General features: G+C 48.1%; 1 protein-coding gene across 2 annotated transcripts in view; it reads left to right on the forward strand.

Moving 5' to 3' along the window:
* The window catches only part of ABHD1 (abhydrolase domain containing 1), a 161,825-nt gene that overhangs the window by 91,847 nt on the left and 52,248 nt on the right, over nt 1-17,730 (forward strand). The window lies entirely within an intron of this gene.

A 17,730-nucleotide genomic window follows, 5' to 3' on the forward strand; every position in this document is an offset into this window, starting at 1 on the left:
TTCTCCCCCCGAGCTATACATATTAATGGCTTTCAGTCTGTTTTATCATATCCCCCTCTGCCTTCTCCCCCCCGAGCTATACATATTAATGGCTTTCAGTCGGTTTTATCATATCCCCTTCTCCCCCCCTCCCCCCCGAGCTATACATATTAATGGCTTTCAGTCTGTTTTCTCATATCCCCCTCTCCTTCTCCCCCCCCCCCCGAGCTATACATATTAATGGCTTTCAGTCTGTTTTATCATATCCCCCTCTCCCTTCTCCCCCCCGAGCTATACATATTAATGGCTTTCAGTCTGTTTTATCATATCCCCCTCTCCCTTCTCCCCCCGAGCTATACATATTAATGGCTTTCAGTCTGTTTTATCATATCCCCCTCTCCCTTCTCCCCCCGAGCTATACATATTAATGGCTCTCAGTCTGTTTCATCATATCCCCTTCTGCCTTCTCCCCCCCCAAGCTATACATATTAATGGCTTTCAGTCTGTTTTATCATATCCCCCTCTGCCTTCTCCCCCCCGAGCTATACATATTAATGGCTTTCAGTCGGTTTTATCATATCCCCCTCTGACATCTCCACCCCGAGCTATACATATTAATGGCTTTCAGTCTGTTTTATCATATCCCCTTCTCCCCCCCGAGCTATACATATTAATGGCTTTCAGTCTGTTTTATCATATCCCCCTCTCCCTTCTCCCCCCCGAGCTATACATATTAATGGCTTTCAGTCTGTTTTATCATATCCCCCTCTCCCTTCTCCCCCCGAGCTATACATATTAATGGCTTTCAGTCTGTTTTATCATTTCCCCCTCTCCCTTCTCCCCCCGAGCTATACATATTAATGGCTTTCAGTCTGTTTTATCATATCCCCCTCTCCCTTCTCCCCCCGAGCTATACATATTAATGGCTTTCAGTCTGTTTTATCATTTCCCCCTCTCCCTTCTCCCCTCTGAGCTATACATATTAATGGCTTTCAGTCTGTTTTATCATATCCCACATTCCCTTCTCCCCCCAAGCTATACATATTAATGGCTTTCAGTCTGTTTTATCATATCCCCCTCTCCCTTCTCCCCCCCCGAGCTATACATATTAATGGCTTTCAGTCTGTTTTATCATATCCCCCTCTGCCTTCCCCACCCCGAGCTATACATATTAATGGCTTTCAGTCTGTTTTATCATATCCCCCTCTCCCTTCTCCCCCCCCGAATTATACATATTAATGGCTTTCAGTCTGTTTTATCATATCCCCCTCTCCCTTCTCCCCCCGAGCTATACATATTAATGGCTTTTAGTCTGTTTTTATCATATCCCCCTCTGCCTTCTCCCCCCGAGCTATACATATTAATGGCTTTCAGTCTCTTCTATCATATCCCCCTCTTCCTTCTCTCCCCCGAGCTATACATATGGCTTTCAGTCTGTTTTATCATATCCCCCTCTGCCTTCTCCCCCCCGAGCTATACATATTAATGGCTTTCAGTCTGTTTTATCATATCCCCCTCTCCCTTCTCCCCCCCCGAGCTCTACATATTAATGGCTTTCAGTCTCTTCTATCATATCCCCCTCTTCCTTCTCCCCCCCGAGCTATACATATGGCTTTCAGTCTGTTTTATCATATCCCCCTCTCCCTTCTCCCCCCCCGAGCTCTACATATTAATGGCTTTCAGTCTCTTCTATCATATCCCCCTCTTCCTTCTCCCCCCAGAGCTATACATATGGCTTTCAGTCTGTTTTATCATATCCCCCTCTCCCTTCTCCCCCCCGAGCCATACATATTAATGGCTTTTAGTCTGTTTTTATCATATCCCCCTCTGCCTTCTCCCCCCCGAGCTATACATATTAATGGCTTTCAGTCTGTTTTATCATATCCCCCTCTCCCTTCTCCCCCCCCGAGCTCTACATATTAATGGATTTCAGTCTCTTCTATCATATCCCCCTCTGCCTTCTCCCCCCCCCGAGCTATACATATTAATGGCTTTCAGTCTGTTTTATCATATCCCCCCTCTTCCTTCTCCCCCCGAGCTATACATATTAATGGCTTTCAGTCTGTTTTATCATATCCCCCCTCTCCCTTCTCCCCCCGAGCTATACATATTAATGGCTTTCAGTCTGTTTTATCAAATCCCCCTCTTCCTTCTCCCCTCCCCCCCCCCCCCCCCGAGCTATACATATTAATGGCTTTCAGTCTGTTTTATCATATCCCCCTCTCCCTTCTCACCCCAAGCTATACATATTAATGGCTTTCAGTCTGTTTTATCATATCCCCCCTCTCCCTTCTCCCCCCGAGCTATACATATTAATGGCTTTCAGTCTGTTTTATCATATCCCCCTCTCCCTTCTCCCCCCGAGCTATACATATTAATGGCTTTCAGTCTGTTTTATCATATCCCCTTCTGCCTTCTCCCCCCCCGAATTATACATATTAATGGCTATCAGTCTGTTTTATCATATCCCCCTCTCCCTTCTCCCCCCCCCGAGCTCTACATATTAATGGCTTTCAGTCTCTTCTATCATATCCCCCTCTTCCTTCTCCCCCCCGAGCTATACATATGGCTTTCAGTCTGTTTTATCATATCCCCCTCTCCCTTCTCCCCCCGAGCTATACATATTAATGGCTTTTAGTCTGTTTTTATCATATCCCCCTCTGCCTTCTCCCCCCCGAGCTATACATATTAATGGCTTTCAGTCTCTTCTATCATATCCCCCTCTTCCTTCTCTCCCCCGAGCTATACATATGGCTTTCAGTCTGTTTTATCATATCCCCCTCTGCCTTCTCCCCCCCGAGCTATACATATTAATGGCTTTCAGTCTGTTTTATCATATCCCCCTCTCCCTTCTCCCCCCCCGAGCTCTACATATTAATGGCTTTCAGTCTCTTCTATCATATCCCCCTCTTCCTTCTCCCCCCCGAGCTATACATATGGCTTTCAGTCTGTTTTATCATATCCCCCTCTCCCTTCTCCCCCCCCCCCGAGCTCTACATATTAATGGCTTTCAGTCTCTTCTATCATATCCCCCTCTTCCTTCTCCCCCCCGAGCTATACATATGGCTTTCAGTCTGTTTTATCATATCCCCCTCTCCCTTCTCCCCCCTGATCTATACATATTAATGGCTTTTAGTCTGTTTTTATCATATCCCCCTCTGCCTTCTCCCCCCCGAGCTATACATATTAATGGCTTTCAGTCTGTTTTATCATATCCCCCTCTCCCTTCTCCCCCCCCGAGCTCTACATATTAATGGATTTCAGTCTCTTCTATCATATCCCCCTCTGCCTTCTCCCCCCCGAGCTATACATATTAATGGCTTTCAGTCTCTTCTATCATATCCCCCTCTTCCTTCTCCCCCCCGAGCTATACATATGGCTTTCAGTCTGTTTTATCATATCCCCCTCTCCCTTCTCCCCCCGAGCTATACATATTAATGGCTTTTAGTCTGTTTTTATCATATCCCCCTCTGCCTTCTCCCCCCCGAGCTATACATATTAATGGCTTTCAGTCTCTTCTATCATATCCCCCTCTTCCTTCTCTCCCCCGAGCTATACATATGGCTTTCAGTCTGTTTTATCATATCCCCCTCTGCCTTCTCCCCCCCGAGCTATACATATTAATGGCTTTCAGTCTGTTTTATCATATCCCCCTCTCCCTTCTCCCCCCCCCCCGAGCTCTACATATTAATGGCTTTCAGTCTCTTCTATCATATCCCCCTCTTCCTTCTCCCCCCCGAGCTATACATATGGCTTTCAGTCTGTTTTATCATATCCCCCTCTCCCTTCTCCCCCCTGAGCTATACATATTAATGGCTTTTAGTCTGTTTTTATCATATCCCCCTCTGCCTTCTCCCCCCCGAGCTATACATATTAATGGCTTTCAGTCTGTTTTATCATATCCCCCTCTCCCTTCTCCCCCCCCGAGCTCTACATATTAATGGATTTCAGTCTCTTCTATCATATCCCCCTCTGCCTTCTCCCCCCCGAGCTCTACATATTAATGGATTTCAGTCTCTTCTATCATATCCCCCTCTGCCTTCTCCCCCCCGAGCTATACATATTAATGGCTTTCAGTCTGTTTTATCATATCCCCCTCTCCCTTCTCCCCCCCCGAGCTCTACATATTAATGGATTTCAGTCTCTTCTATCATATCCCCCTCTGCCTTCTCCCCCCCCCGAGCTATACATATTAATGGCTTTCAGTCTGTTTTATCATATCCCCCTCTCCCTTCTCCCCCCGAGATATACATATTAATGGCTTTTAGTCTGTTTTATCATATCCCCCTCTTCCTTCTCCCCCCCGAGCTATACATATGGCTTTCAGTCTGTTTTATCATATCCCCCTCTCCCTTCTCCCCCCTGAGCTATACATATTAATGGCTTTTAGTCTGTTTTTATCATATCCCCCTCTGCCTTCTCCCCCCCGAGCTATACATATTGATGGCTTTCAGTCTGTTTTATCATATCCCCCTCTCCCTTCTCCCCCCCCCGAGCTCTACATATTAATGGATTTCAGTCTCTTCTATCATATCCCCCTCTGCCTTCTCCCCCCCCGAGCTATACATATTAATGGCTTTCAGTCTCTTCTATCATATCCCCCTCTTCCTTCTCCCCCCCGAGCTATACATATGGCTTTCAGTCTGTTTTATCATATCCCCCTCTCCCTTCTCCCCCCGAGCTATACATATTAATGGCTTTTAGTCTGTTTTTATCATATCCCCCTCTGCCTTCTCCCCCCCGAGCTATACATATTAATGGCTTTCAGTCTCTTCTATCATATCCCCCTCTTCCTTCTCTCCCCCGAGCTATACATATGGCTTTCAGTCTGTTTTATCATATCCCCCTCTGCCTTCTCCCCCCCGAGCTATACATATTAATGGCTTTCAGTCTGTTTTATCATATCCCCCTCTCCCTTCTCCCCCCCCGAGCTCTACATATTAATGGCTTTCAGTCTGTTTTATCATATCCCCCTCTCCCTTCTCCCCCCCCGAGCTCTACATATTAATGGATTTCAGTCTCTTCTATCATATCCCCCTCTGCCTTCTCCCCCCCCGAGCTATACATATTAATGGCTTTCAGTCTGTTTTATCATATCCCCCTCTCCCTTCTCCCCCCGAGATATACATATTAATGGCTTTTAGTCTGTTTTATCATATCCCCCCTCTCCCTTCTCCCCCCAAGCTATACATATTAATGGCTTTCAGTCTGTTTTATCATATCCCCTTCTGCCTCCCCCCCCCCCCCCCGAATTATACATATTAATGGCTTTCAGTCTGTATTATCATATCCCCCTCTCCCTTCTCCCCCTGAGCTATACATATTAATAGCTTTCAGTCTGTTTTATCATATCCCCCTCTGCCTTCTCCCCCCCGAGCTATACATATTAATGGCTTTCAGTCTGTTTTATCATATCCCCCTCTTCCTTTTCCCCTGAGCTATACATATGGCTTTCAGTCTGTTTTATCATATCCCCCTCTGCCTTCTCCCCCCCGAGCTATATATATTAATGGCTTTCAGTTTGTTTTATCATATCCCCCTCTGCCTTCTCCCCCCGAGCTATACATATTAATGGCTTTCAGTCTGTTTTATCATAACCCCCTCTCCCTTCTCCCCCCGAGCTATACATATTAATGGCTTTCAGTTTGTTTTATCATATCCCTCTCCCTTCTCCCCCGCAAGCTATACATATTAATGGCTTTCAGTCTGTTTTATCATATCCCCCTCTCCCTTCTCTCCCCGAGCTATACATATTAATAGCTTTCAGTTTGTTTTATCATATCCCTCTCCCTTCTCCCCCGCAAGCTATACATATTAATGGCTTTCAGTCTGTTTTATCATATCCCCCTCTCCCTTCTCTCCCCGAGCTATACATATTAATAGCTTTCAGTTTGTTTTATCATATCCCCCTCTGCCTTCTCCCCCCGAGCTATACATATTAATGGCTTTCAGCCTGTTTTATCATATCCCCCTCTGCCTTCTCCCCCCAAGCTATACATATTAATGGCTTTCAGTCTGTTTTATCATAACCCCCTCTCCCTTCTCCCCCCCGAGCTATACATATTAATAGCTTTCAGTTTGTTTTATCATATCCCCCTCTGCCTTCTCCCCCCGAGCTATACATATTAATGGCTTTCAGTCTGTTTTATCAAATCCCCATCTTCCTTCTCCCCCCCCCCCCCCCCGAGCTATACATATTAATGGCTTTCAGTCTGTTTTATCATATCCCCCCTCTCCCTTCTCTCCCCGAGCTATACATATTAATAGCTTTCAGCCTGTTTTATCATATCCCCCTCTCCCTTCTCCCCCCGAGCTATACATATTAATGGCTTTCAGTTTGTTTTATCATATCTCCCTCTTCCTTCTCCCCCCCGAGCTATACATATTAATGGCTTTCAGTCTGTTTTATCATATCCCCCTCTGCCTTCTCCCCCCGAGCTATACATATTAATGGCTTTCAGTCTGTTTTATCATATCCCCCTCTTCCTTCTCCCCCCCGAGCTATACATATTAATGGCTTTCAGTCTGTTTTATCATATCCCCCTCTCCCTTCTCCCCCCGAGCTATACATATTAATGGCTTTCAGTCTGTTTTATCATATCCCCCTCTGCCTTCTCCCCCCGAGCTATACATGTTAATGGCTTTCAGTCTGTTTTATCATATCCCCCTCTCCCTTCTCCCCCCGAGCTATACATATTAATGGCTTTCAGTCTGTTTTATCATATCCCCCTCTCCCTTTTCCCCCCGAGCTATACATATTAATGGCTTTCAGTCTGTTTTATCATATCCCCCTCTTCCTTCTCCCCTCCGAGCTATACATATTAATGGCTTTCAGTCTGTTTTATCATATCCCCCTCTGCCTTCTCCCCCCGAGCTATACATATTAATGGCTTTCAGTCTGTTTTATCATATCCCCCTCTGCCTTCTCCCCCCGAGCTATACATATTAATGGCTTTCAGTCTGTTTTATCATATCCCCCTCTGCCTTCTCCCCCCGAGCTATACATATTAATGGCTTTCAGTCTGTTTTATCATATCCCCCTCTGCCTTCTTCCCCCGAGCTATACATATTAATGGCTCTCAGTCTGTTTTATCATATCCCCCTCTTCCTTCTCCCCCCGAGCTATACATATTAATGGCTTTCAGTCTGTTTTATCATATCCCACATTCCCTTCTCCCCCGCAAGCTATACATATTAATGGCTTTCAGTCTGTTTTATCATATCCCCCTCTCTCTTCTCCCCCCGAGCTATACATATTAATGGCTTTCAGTCTGTTTTATCATATCCCCCTCTTCCTTCTCCCCCCCGAGCTATACATATTAATGGCTTTCAGTCTATGCTTTCTCATATCACCCCCTCTCCCTTCTCCCCCCCCCCCCCCGAGCTGTACATGTGAATGGCTTTCAGTTTGTTTTATCATATCCCCCTCTCCCTCTTTCCCTTCTCCCCCCGAGCTATACATATTAATGGCTTTCAGTCTGTTTTATCATTTCCCCCTCTCCCTTCTCCCCCCGAGCTATACATATTAATGGCTTTCAGTCTGTTTTATCATATCCCCCTCTCCCTTCTCCCCTCCGAGCTATACATATTAATGGCTTTCAGTCTGTTTTCTCATATCCCCCTCTCCCTCCCCCCCCCCCCCCGAGCTATACATATTAATGGCTTTCAGTCTGTTTTCTCATATCCCCCTCTCCCTTCTCCCCCCCGAGCTATATATATTAATGGCTTTCAGTCTGTTTTATCATATCCCCCTCTCCCTTCTCCCCTCCGAGCTATACATATTAATGGCTTGGTAACAGAGGGATTGAGGGCCTGCTCAGTGAGTTTACATGCTAGAGGGAGTGGGGTATAGTGACACAGTAACAGTGGGATTGAGGGCCCTGCTCAATGAGTTTACATGTTAGAGGGAGTGGGGTATAGTGACACAGTAACAGAGGGATTGAGGGCCTGCTCAGAGAGGTTACATGTTAGAGGGAGTGGGGTATAGAGACACAGTAACAGAGGGATTGAGGGCCCTGCTCAGTGAGTTTACATGTTAGAGGGAGTGGGGTATAGTGACACAGTAACAGAGGGATTGAGGGCCCTGCTCAGTGAGTTTACATGTTAGAGGGAGTGGGGTATAGTGACACAGTAACAGAGGGATTGAGGGCCCTGCTCAGTGAGTTTACATTTTAGAGGGAGTGGGGTATAGTGACACAGTAACAGTGGGATTGAGGGCCCTGCTCAGTGAGTTTACATGTTAGAGGGAGTGGGGTATAGTGACACAGTAACAGAGGGATTGAGGGCCTGCTCAGTGAGGTTACATGTTAGAGGGAGTGGGGTATAGTGACACTGTAACAGAGGGATTGAGGGCCCTGCTCAGTGAGTTTACATGTTAGAGGGAGTGGGGTATAGTGACACAGTAACAGAGGGATTGAGGGCCCTGCTCAGTGAGTTTACATGCTAGAGGGAGTGGGGTATAGTGACACAGTAACAGAGGGATTGAGGGCCCTGCTCAGTGAGTTTACATGTTAGGGGTAGTGGGGTATAGTGACACAGTAACAGAGGGATTGAGGCCCTGCTCAGTGAGTTTACATGTTAGAGGGAGTGGGGTATAGTGATAGTAACAGAGGGATTGAGGGCCCTGCTCAGTGAGTTTACATGTTAGAGGGAGTGGGGTATAGTGACACAGTAACAGAGGGATTGAAGGCCCTGCTCAGTGAGTTTACATGTTAGAGGGAGTGGGGTATAGTGACACAGTAACAGAGGGATTGAGGCCCTGCTCAGTGAGTTTACATGTTAGAGGGAGTGGGGTATAGTGATAGTAACAGAGGGATTGAGGGCCCTGCTCAGTGAGTTTACATGTTAGAGGGAGTGGGGTATAGTGACACAGTAACAGAGGGATTGAGGGCCCTGCTCAGTGAGTTTACATGTTAGAGGGAGTGGGGTATAGTGACACAGTAACAGAGGGATTGAGGGCCCTGCTCAGTGAGTTTACATGTTAGAGGGAGTGGGGTATAGTGACACAGTAACAGAGGGATTGAAGGCCCTGCTCAGTGAGTTTACATGTTAGAGGGAGTGGGGTATAGTGACACAGTAACAGAGGGATTGAGGGCCCTGCTCAGTGAGTTTACATGTTAGAGGGAGTGGGGTATAGTGACACAGTAACAGAGGGATTGAGGGCCCTTGCTCAGTGCGTTTACATGTTAGAGGGAGTGGGGTATAGTGACACAGTAACAGAGGGATTGGGGGCCGTGCTCAGTGAGTTTACATGTTAGAGGGAGTGGGGTATAGTGACACAGTAACAGAGGGAATGAGGCCCTGCTCTGTGAGTTTACATGTTAGAGGGAGTGGGGTATAGTGACACAGTAACAGAGGGATTGAGGGCCCTGCTCAGTGAGTTTACATGTTAGAGGGAAGGGGGTATAGTGACACAGTAACAGAGGGATTGAGGGCCCTGCTCAGTGAGTTTAACTGTTAGAGGGAAGGGGGGTATAGTGACACAGTAACAGAGGGATTGAGGGCCCTGCTCAGTGCGTTTACATGTTAGAGGGAGTGGGGTATAGTGACACAGTAACAGAGGGATTGGGGGCCGTGCTCAGTGAGTTTACATGTTAGAGGGAGTGGGGTATAGTGACACAGTAACAGAGGGATTGAGGGCCCTGCTCAGTGAGTTTACATGCTAGAGGGAGTGGGGTATAGTGACAGTAACAGAGGGGTTTAGGGCCCTGCTCAGTGCGTTTACATGTTAGAGGGAGTGGGGTATAGTGACACAGTAACAGAGGGATTGGGGGCCCTGCTCAGTGAGTTTACATGTTAGAGGGAGTGGGGTATAGTGACACAGTAACAGAGGGATTGAGGCCCTGCTCAGTGAGTTTACATGTTAGAGGGAGTGGGGTATAGTGACACAGTAACAGAGGGATTGAGGGCCTGCTCAGTGAGTTTACATGTTAGAGGGAGTGGGGTATAGTGACACAGTAACAGAGGGATTGAGGCCCTGCTCAGTGAGTTTACATGTTAGAGGGAGTGGGGTATAGTGACACAGTAACAGAGGGATTGATGGCCTGCTCAGTGAGGTTATATGTTAGAGGGAGTGGGGTATAGTGACACAGTAGAGGGATTGAGGGCCCTGCTCAGTGAGTTTACATGTTAGAGGGAAGGGGGTATAGTGACACAGTAACAGAGGGATTGAGGGCCCTGCTCAGTGAGTTTACATGTTAGAGGGAGTGGGGTATAGTGACACAGTAACAGAGGGATTGAGGGCCCTGCTCAGTGAGTTTACATGTTAGAGGGAGTGGGGTATAGTGACACAGTAACAGAGGGATTGAGGGCCCTGCTCAGTGAGTTTACATGTTAGAGGGAGTGGGGTATAGTGACACAGTAACAGAGGGATTGAGGGCCCTGCTCAGTGAGTTTACATGTTAGGGGTAGTGGGGTATAGTGACACAGTAACAGAGGGATTGAGGGCCTGCTCAGTGAGTTTACATGTTAGAGGGAGTGGGGTATAGTGACGCAGGAACAGAGGGATTGAGGGCCTGCTCAGTGAGTTTACATGTTAGAGGGAGTGGGGTATAGTGACACAGGAACAGAGGGATTGAGGGCCTGCTCAGTGAGTTTACATGTTAGAGGGGGTGGGTTATAGTGACACAGTAACAGAGGGATTGAGGGCCCTGCTCAGTGATTTTACATGTTAGAGGGAGTGGGGTATAGTGACACAGTAACAGAGGGATTGAGGGCCTGCTCAGTGAGTTTAAATGTTAGAGAGAGTAGGGTATAGTGACACAGTAACAGAGGGATTGAGGGCCTGCTCAGTGAGTTTACATGTTAGAGGGAGTGGGGTATAGTAACACAGTAACAGAGGGATTGAGGGCCCTGCTCAGTGAGCTTACATGTTAGAGGGAGTGGGGTATAGTGACAGTAACAGAGGGATTGAGGGCCCTACTCAGTGAGTTTACATGTTAGAGGGAGTGGGGTATAGTGACACAGTAACAGAGGGATTGAGGGCCCTGCTCAGTGAGTTTACATGTTAGGGGTAGTGGGGTATAGTGACACAGTAACAGAGGGATTGAGGCCCTGCTCAGTGAGTTTACATGCTAGAGGGAGTGGGGTAAAATGACACAGTAACAGAGGGATTGAGGGCCCTGCTCAGTGAGTTTACATGTTAGAGGGAGTGGGGTATAGTGACACAGTAACAGAGGGATTGAGGGCCTGCTCAGTGAGTTTACATGTTAGAGGGAGTGGGGTATAGTGACACAGTAACAGAGGGATTGAGGGCCTGCTCAGTGAGTTTACATGTTAGAGGGAGTGGGGTATAGTGACACAGTAACAGAGGGATTGAGGGCCTGCTCAGTGAGTTTACATGTTCGAGGGAGTGGGGTATAGTGACACAGTAACAGAGGGATTGGGGGCCTGCTCAGTGAGGTTATATGTTAGAGGGAGTGGGGTATAGTGACAGTAACAGAGGGATTGAGGCCGTGCTCAGTGAGTTTACATGTTCGAGGGAGTGGGGTATAGTGACACAGTAACAGAGGGATCGAGGGCCTGCTCAGTGAGTTTACATGTTAGAGGGAGTGGGGTATAGTGACACAGTAACAGAGGGATTGAGGGCCTGCTCAGTGAGGTTATATGTTAGAGGGAGTGGGGTATAGTGACACAGTAACAGAGGGATTGAGGGCCTGCTCAGTGAGTTTACATGTTAGAGGGAGTGGGGTATAGTGACACAGTAACAGAGGGATTGAGGGCCTTCTCAGTGAGTGTACATGTTAGAGGGAGTGGGGTATAGTGACACAGTAACAGAGGGATTGAGGGCCTGCTCAGTGAGTTTACATGTTAGAGGGAGTGGGGTATAGTGACAGTAACAGAGGGATTGAGGCCGTGCTCAGTGAGTTTACATGTTCGAGGGAGTGGGGTATAGTGACAGTAACAGAGGGATTGAGGGCCTGCTCAGTGAGTTTACATGTTAGAGGGAGTGGGGTATAGTGACACAGTAACAGAGGGATTGAGGGCCTGCTCAGTGATTTTACATGTTAGAGGGAGTGGGGTATAGTGACACAGTAACAGAGGGATTGGGGGCCTGCTCAGTGAGGTTATATGTTAGAGGGAGTGGGGTATAGTGACACAGTAACAGAGGGATCGAGGGCCTGCTCAGTGAGTTTACATGTTAGAGGGAGTGGGGTATAGTGACACAGTAACAGAGGGATTGAGGGCCCTGCTCAGTGAGTTTACATGTTAGAGGGAGTGGGGTATAGAGACACAGTAACAGAGGGATTGAGGGCCCTGCTCAGTGAGTTTACATGTTAGAGGGAGTGGGGTATAGTGACACAGTAACAGAGGGATTGAGGGCCTGCTCAGTGAGTTTACATGTTAGAGGGAGTGGGGTATAGTGACACAGTAACAGAGGGATTGAGGGCCCTGCTCAGTGAGTTTACATGTTAGAGGGAGTGGGGTATAGTGACACAGTAACAGAGGGATTGAGGGCCTGCTCAGTGAGTTTACATGTTAGAGGGAGTGGGGTATAGTGACACAGTAACAGAGGGATTGAGGGCCCTGCTCAGTGAGTTTACATGTTAGAGGGAGTGGGGTATAGTGACACAATAACAGAGGGATTGAGGCCCTGCTCAGTGAGTTTACATGTTAGAGGGAGTGGGGTATAGTGACACAGTAACAGAGGGATTGATGGCCCTGCTCAGTGAGTTTACATGTTAGAGGGAGTGGGGTATAGTGACACAGTAACAGAGGGATTGAGGGCCCTGCTCAGTGAGTTTACATGTTAGAGGGAGTGGGGTATAGTGACACAGTAACAGAGGGATTGAGGGCCTGCTCAGTGAGTTTACATGTTAGAGGGAGTGGGGTATAGTGACAGTAACAGAGGGATTGAGGCCGTGCTCAGTGAGTTTACATGTTCGAGGGAGTGGGGTATAGTGACACAGTAACAGAGGGATTGGGGGCCTGCTCAGTGAGGTTATATGTTAGAGGGAGTGGGGTATAGTGACACAGTAACAGAGGGATCGAGGGCCTGCTCAGTGAGTTCACATGTTAGAGGGAGTGGGGTATAGTGACACAGTAACAGAGGGATTGAGGGCCTGCTCAGTGAGTTTACATGTTAGAGGGAGTGGGGTATAGTGACACAGTAACAGAGGGATTGAGGGCCTGCTCAGTGAGTTTACATGTTAGAGGGAAGGGGGGTATAGTGACACAGTAACAGAGGGATTGAGGGCCTGCTCAGTGAGTTTACATGTTAGAGGGAGTGGGGTATAGTGACACAGTAACAGAGGGATTGAGGGCCTGCTCAGTGAGTTTACATGTTAGAGGGAGTGGGGTATAGTGACACAGTAACAGAGGGATTGAGGGCCTGCTCAGTGAGTTTACATGTTAGAGGGAGTGGGGTATAGTGACAGTAACAGAGGGATTGAGGCCGTGCTCAGTGAGTTTACATGTTCGAGGGAGTGGGGTATAGTGACAGTAACAGAGGGATTGAGGGCCTGCTCAGTGAGTTTACATGTTAGAGGGAGTGGGGTATAGTGACACAGTAACAGAGGGATTGAGGGCCTGCTCAGTGAGTTTACATGTTAGAGGGAGTGGGGTATAGTGACACAGTAACAGAGGGATTGGGGGCCTGCTCAGTGAGGTTATATGTTAGAGGGAGTGGGGTATAGTGACACAGTAACAGAGGGATTGAGGGCCTGCTCAGTGAGTTTACATGTTAGAGGGAGTGGGGTATAGTGACACAGTAACAGAGGGATTGAGGGCCTGCTCAGTGAGTGTACATGTTAGAGGGAGTGGGGTATAGTGACACAGTAACAGAGGGATTGAGGGCCTGCTCAGTGAGTTTACATGTTAGAGGGAGTGGGGTATAGTGACAGTAACAGAGGGATTGAGGCCGTGCTCAGTGAGTTTACATGTTCGAGGGAGTGGGGTATAGTGACAGTAACAGAGGGATTGAGGGCCTGCTCAGTGAGTTTACATGTTAGAGGGAGTGGGGTATAGTGACACAGTAACAGAGGGATTGAGGGCCTGCTCAGTGAGTTTACATTTTAGAGGGAGTGGGGTATAGTGACACAGTAACAGAGGGATTGGGGGCCTGCTCAGTGAGGTTATATGTTAGAGGGAGTGGGGTATAGTGACACAGTAACAGAGGGATCGAGGGCCTGCTCAGTGAGTTTACATGTTAGAGGGAGTGGGGTATAGTGACACAGTAACAGAGGGATTGAGGGCCCTGCTCAGTGAGTTTACATGTTAGAGGGAGTGGGGTATAGAGACACAGTAACAGAGGGATTGAGGGCCCTGCTCAGTGAGTTTACATGTTAGAGGGAGTGGGGTATAGTGACACAGTAACAGAGGGATTGAGGGCCTGCTCAGTGAGTTTACATGTTAGAGGGAGTGGGGTATAGTGACACAGTAACAGAGGGATTGAGGGCCCTGCTCAGTGAGTTTACATGTTAGAGGGAGTGGGGTATAGTGACACAGTAACAGAGGGATTGAGGGCCTGCTCAGTGAGTTTACATGTTAGAGGGAGTGGGGTATAGTGACACAGTAACAGAGGGATTGAGGCCCTGCTCAGTGAGTTTACATGTTAGAGGTAGTGGGGTATAGTGACACAGTAACAGAGGGATTGAGGGCCCTGCTCAGTGAGTTTACATGTTAGAGGGAGTGGGGTATAGTGACACAGTAACAGAGGGATTGAGGGCCCTGCTCAGTGAGTTTACATGTTAGAGGGAGTGGGGTATAGTGACACAGTAACAGAGGGATTGAGGGCCTGCTCAGTGAGTTTACATGTTAGAGGGAGTGGGGTATAGTGACAGTAACAGAGGGATTGAGGCCGTGCTCAGTGAGTTTACATGTCCGAGGGAGTGGGGTATAGTGACACAGTAACAGAGGGATTGGGGGCCTGCTCAGTGAGGTTATATGTTAGAGGGAGTGGGGTATAGTGACACAGTAACAGAGGGATCGAGGGCCTGCTCAGTGAGTTCACATGTTAGAGGGAGTGGGGTATAGTGACACAGTAACAGAGGGATTGAGGGCCTGCTCAGTGAGTTTACATGTTAGAGGGAGTGGGGTATAGTGACACAGTAACAGAGGGATTGAGGGCCTGCTCAGTGAGTTTACATGTTAGAGGGAAGGGGGGTATAGTGACACAGTAACAGAGGGATTGAGGGCCTGCTCAGTGAGTTTACATGTTAGAGGGAGTGGGGTATAGTGACACAGTAACAGAGGGATTGAGGGCCTGCTCAGTGAGTTTACATGTTAGAGGGAGTGGGGTATAGTGACACAGTAACAGAGGGATTGAGGGCCTGCTCAGTGAGTTTACATGTTAGAGGGAGTGGGGTATAGTGACAGTAACAGAGGGATTGAGGCCGTGCTCAGTGAGTTTACATGTTCGAGGGAGTGGGGTATAGTGACAGTAACAGAGGGATTGAGGGCCTGCTCAGTGAGTTTACATGTTAGAGGGAGTGGGGTATAGTGACACAGTAACAGAGGGATTGAGGGCCTGCTCAGTGAGTTTACATGTTAGAGGGAGTGTGGTATAGTGACACAGTAACAGAGGGATTGGGGGCCTGCTCAGTGAGGTTATATGTTAGAGGGAGTGGGGTATAGTGACACAGTAACAGAGGGATCGAGGGCCTGCTCAGTGAGTTTACATGTTAGAGGGAGTGGGGTATAGTGACACAGTAACAGAGGGATTGAGGGCCCTGCTCAGTGAGTTTACATGTTAGAGGGAGTGGGGTATAGAGACACAGTAACAGAGGGATTGAGGGCCCTGCTCAGTGAGTTTACATGTTAGAGGGAGTGGGGTATAGTGACACAGTAACAGAGGGATTGAGGGCCTGCTCAGTGAGTTTACATGTTAGAGGGAGTGGGGTATAGTGACACAGTAACAGAGGGATTGAGGGCCCTGCTCAGTGAGTTTACATGTTAGAGGGAGTGGGGTATAGTGACACAGTAACAGAGGGATTGAGGGCCTGCTCAGTGAGTTTACATGTTAGAGGGAGTGGGGTATAGTGACACAGTAACAGAGGGATTGAGGGCCCTGCTCAGTGAGTTTACATGTTAGAGGGAGTGGGGTATAGTGACACAATAACAGAGGGATTGAGGCCCTGCTCAGTGAGTTTACATGTTAGAGGGAGTGGGGTATAGTGACACAGTAACAGAGGGATTGAGGGCCCTGCTCAGTGAGTTTACATGTTAGAGGGAGTGGGATATAGTGACACAGTAACAGAGGGATTGAGGGCCCTGCTCAGTGAGTTTACATGTTAGAGGGAGTGGGGTATAGTGACACAGTAACAGAGGGATTGAGGGCCTGCTCAGTGAGTTTACATGTTAGAGGGAGTGGGGTATAGTGACAGTAACAGAGGGATTGAGGCCGTGCTCAGTGAGTTTACATGTTCGAGGCAGTGGGGTATAGTGACACAGTAACAGAGGGATTGAGGCCCTGCTCAGTGAGTTTACATGTTCGAGGGAGTGGGGTATAGTGACACAGTAACAGAGGGATTGAGGGCCTGCTCAGTGAGTTTACATGTTAGAGGGAGTGGGGTATAGTGACACAGTAACAGAGGGATTGAGGGCCTGCTCAGTGAGTTTACATGTTAGAGGGAGTGGGGTATAGTGACAGTAACAGAGGGATTGAGGCCGTGCTCAGTGAGTTTACATGTTCGAGGGAGTGGGGTATAGTGACAGTAACAGAGGGATTGAGGGCCTGCTCAGTGAGTTTACATGTTAGAGGGAGTGGGGTATAGTGACACAGTAACAGAGGGATTGGGGGCCTGCTCAGTGAGGTTATATGTTAGAGGGAGTGGGGTATAGTGACACAGTAACAGAGGGATCGAGGGCCTGCTCAGTGAGTTTACATGTTAGAGCGAGTGGGGTATAGTGACACAGTAACAGAGGGATTGAGGGCCCTGCTCAGTGAGTTTACATGTTAGAGGGAGTGGGGTATAGAGACACAGTAACAGAGGGATTGAGGGCCCTGCTCAGTGAGTTTACATGTTAGAGGGAGTGGGGTATAGTGACACAGTAACAGAGGGATTGAGGGCCTGCTCAGTGAGTTTACATGTTAGAGGGAGTGGGGTATAGTGACACAGTAACAGAGGGATTGAGGGCCCTGCTCAGTGAGTTTACATGTTAGAGGGAGTGGGGTATAGTGACACAGTAACAGAGGGATTGAGGGCCTGCTCAGTGAGTTTACATGTTAGAGGGAGTGAGGTATAGTGACACAGTAACAGAGGGATTGAGGGCCCTGCTCAGTGAGTTTACATGTTAGAGGGAGTGGGGTATAGTGACACAATAACAGAGGGATTGAGGCCCTGCTCAGTGAGTTTACATGTTAGAGGGAGTGGGGTATAGTGACACAGTAACAGAGGGATTGAGGGCCTGCTCAGTGAGGTTACATGTTAGAGGGAGTGGGGTATAGTGACACAGTAACAGAGGGATTGAGGGCCTGCTCAGTGAGTTTACATGTTAGAGGGAGTGGGGTATAGTAACACAGTAACAGAGGGATTGAGGGCCTGCTCAGTGAGTTTACATGTTAGAGGGAGCTGGGTATAGTGACACAGTAACAGAGGGATTGAGGGCCCTGCTCAGTGAGTTTACGTGTTAGAGGCAGTGGGGTATAGTGACCGTAACAGAGGGATTGAGGGCCCTGCTCAGTGAGTTTACATGTTAGAGGGAGTGGGGTATAGTGACACAGTAACAGAGGGATTGAGGGCCCTGCTCAGTGAGTTTACATGTTAGAGGGAGTGGGCTATAGTGACACAGTAACAGAGGGATTGAGGGCCC

The sequence above is a fragment of the Pelobates fuscus genome, chromosome 2 (genome assembly GCF_036172605.1).
Source record: "Pelobates fuscus isolate aPelFus1 chromosome 2, aPelFus1.pri, whole genome shotgun sequence".
Taxonomy (NCBI): domain Eukaryota; kingdom Metazoa; phylum Chordata; class Amphibia; order Anura; family Pelobatidae; genus Pelobates; species Pelobates fuscus.